At 47.8% G+C, this 2523-nt stretch overlaps 1 pseudogene; it reads left to right on the top strand.

Moving 5' to 3' along the window:
* Window positions 1-503: 503 nt before the first annotated feature.
* Window positions 504-2488, top strand: LOC100954837 (annotated as a pseudogene).
* Window positions 2489-2523: the final 35 nt, after the last annotated feature.

Below are 2523 nucleotides of genomic sequence, written 5' to 3'. Positions count from 1 at the left end.
GCAAGACCCCTTCTCTACTAAAAATAAAAAACTTAGCTGGGCACTTGTAGACCCAGCTACTTGGGAGGCTGAGGCAAGAGGATCACTTAAGCTCAGCAGTTTGAGGTTGCTATAAGCTAGACTAACACCACAGCACTCTAGCTTGAGGCAACAGAGACACTGTCCAAAAAAAAAAAAAACTCAATAGAAAAAAAAAATTTTTTTTTAATGAGCTAAGGATCCAAATGGATATTTCGCCAAAGAAGACATAAATTGTCAACAGCTATGGAGAGGGGTTTGGGGGGGTGGAGGGGAGAGACTCAACATCACTAATCCTCAGCAAAATGCAAATCAAACCCACAAAAAGATCACCTCACACTTGTTAGAATAGCTACTATCAGAAAGACAACAGATAGCCATAGGTGATGGCTCACACCTGTAATCGGTAGCACTCTGAAGTCTATAAGCTCTACTAAAAACAGAAAAACTAGAGGCTCTCTTGCAGCTGAGTTGGAGGGACCAGTATGGCGGAGCCGGGGGCACTGCCCAAACAAGGTCTCTCCCGCTCCACGTGGCTACGGGCCCAGAAGGCCCAGACGCAGCTGGTGCCCAGCCGCAGGTCCCGCCGCCGGCTCAGGACCTACGCTTACAGTGCGGAGGCTGCTGTAAGCCCAGGTGGCTGGCGCAGACTGGAGGGAGGCCGCCAGACAGGGGTCGCGCTTGGCGGCGCCCAGCCGGGCCCTCAGCTGGACTCTGACACCCATCCCTTCTTCAGCTGTGCCCCTCCAGGGGGGCCTGGCCGCACGTTGTTGTTGCTGCCAGTCCAGCAGGGTTTTACTTTTAGTGGGATCTGCCGTGTGACTTGTCTCTATGGCCAGGTGGAGGTGTTTGGTTTTAACATCAGCCAAGGCCAGCCTGCCCAAGAAGTCTTCTCTACCTATACCCACAGTCTCCTGGCTATCAACGCAGTCCGTTACTCAGGGCCCAAGAAAAGCAAGAAGGAGATCAAAAGAGAAGCCCGGACAGCTGGAGGACAGATGCTGGGTGAAGCAGAATTTTTCTCCCTGTGTTCCATTGTGTTGCTGGAACATTTGGAAAACTCCATTGTAAAGTTCCTGACCAGCCATCCAGGTGTATCCTACATTTTTATGCAAGGGAGTTCAGCTTTCCGGGTTACTCCTGAATATTTCACCTTGAGGTCTATTGGCATCAAAAGAAAAAAGAAAAAAAAAGGTCTTCATTTATCTGAGAGCGCCCTTTCCACACTGTAAGAGTTGGTCCTTGTTTCTTGTGAAGAAGTAGATGGCTGCCCTATCACTCTAGTTTGTGGATCTCAGGATGTTGGGAAGTCAACATTTAACAGATACCTGATTAACCAGTTGTTACACAGTATTTCTTGAGTTGACTATTTGGAATGTGATCTGGGACAGACAGAATTTACTTCTCCTGGTTGCATTTCTTTATTTAATGTTACAGAGTCAATTCTGGGACCAGCTTTCACTCACCAGAGGACACTGCAAAAGATGGTATATTATGGGAAGACTTCTTGTAAAAACAACTATGAGGATTATATCGAGATAATAAAATGTCTTCCGCGCATACAAGAGAGAGTCCCCTCTCGTTATCAACACGATGGGCTAGGTGTCAGACGAAGGGCTTCTGCTTCTCCTTGACCTGATCCGGTTGCTGTCTCCCAGCCACATCGTTCAGTTCAGTTCTTCCCACAGCAAATACATGCCAGACCTCACCCCGGGCTAGAAGACAGGGCTGGCTTGTACACAAAAAGCAAGTCTGAGACAAGAAATCGAGGCTTCAAACTTGCAGAATTTGCAGAGAATTTGGAATTTGCTGATGAAGAAAAAGAGAGCCCAGATGTGTTTACTAGACATAAACTAATGTGCGTTCATTTAGAGTTTGGATTCAGAATAACTCCAAGAAATAGAGAATTACATAACAAAATGCTTTGAGACCTGGCAGTGTTAGGTTACCTTGGCCAGCTGAAGCCCCCAGTGCCAAAGCCACTCAGTCCTCTACATGGTCTGATGCCCTATCAGGTCCCCTTCAATGCTGTCGTGCCCCGAATCACGCACTCCGATGTCTCCCCTACCCACATACTGTACGCTGTGAATGCCAGCTGGGTTGGTCTTTGCAAGATCCTGGACGATGTCAGAGGCTACGTGAATGGGCCCATCCTGCTTGCCAGACTCCAATCTGTGATTGTTTGGGGTTTGGCATCTGGAGGGGCATCTACATGGACAAGCGGCTGTACCACATCCTAACTCCGGTGCCCCAAGAGGAGCTGAGAACTGGGAATTGCCTGCTTGTTGGAGCGGTTTCCGTCCTACACAATGTCTTCAAGAACCAGCGTGGGCTTGAAGGGACAATACCTTATGTCACAACTGGTCACAATTTTAAACTTCCTGGAGCATCAGAGAAAATTGGAGCAAGAGAACCTGAGGAAAGACATAGGGAAAGACAACACCTGAGACTTCAGCTGTATTGGAAATAAACGGATACCGTGGATACTGATTCTTTTTTTTTTTT

The sequence above is a fragment of the Otolemur garnettii genome, unplaced genomic scaffold, assembly GCF_000181295.1.
Source record: "Otolemur garnettii isolate 467f Iridium unplaced genomic scaffold, OtoGar3 scaffold00096, whole genome shotgun sequence".
Classification (NCBI taxonomy): Eukaryota; Metazoa; Chordata; class Mammalia; order Primates; family Galagidae; genus Otolemur; species Otolemur garnettii.
The sequence above is the reverse complement of the archived record's forward strand: the minus strand, read 5'-3'. Positions and strand labels throughout refer to the sequence as shown.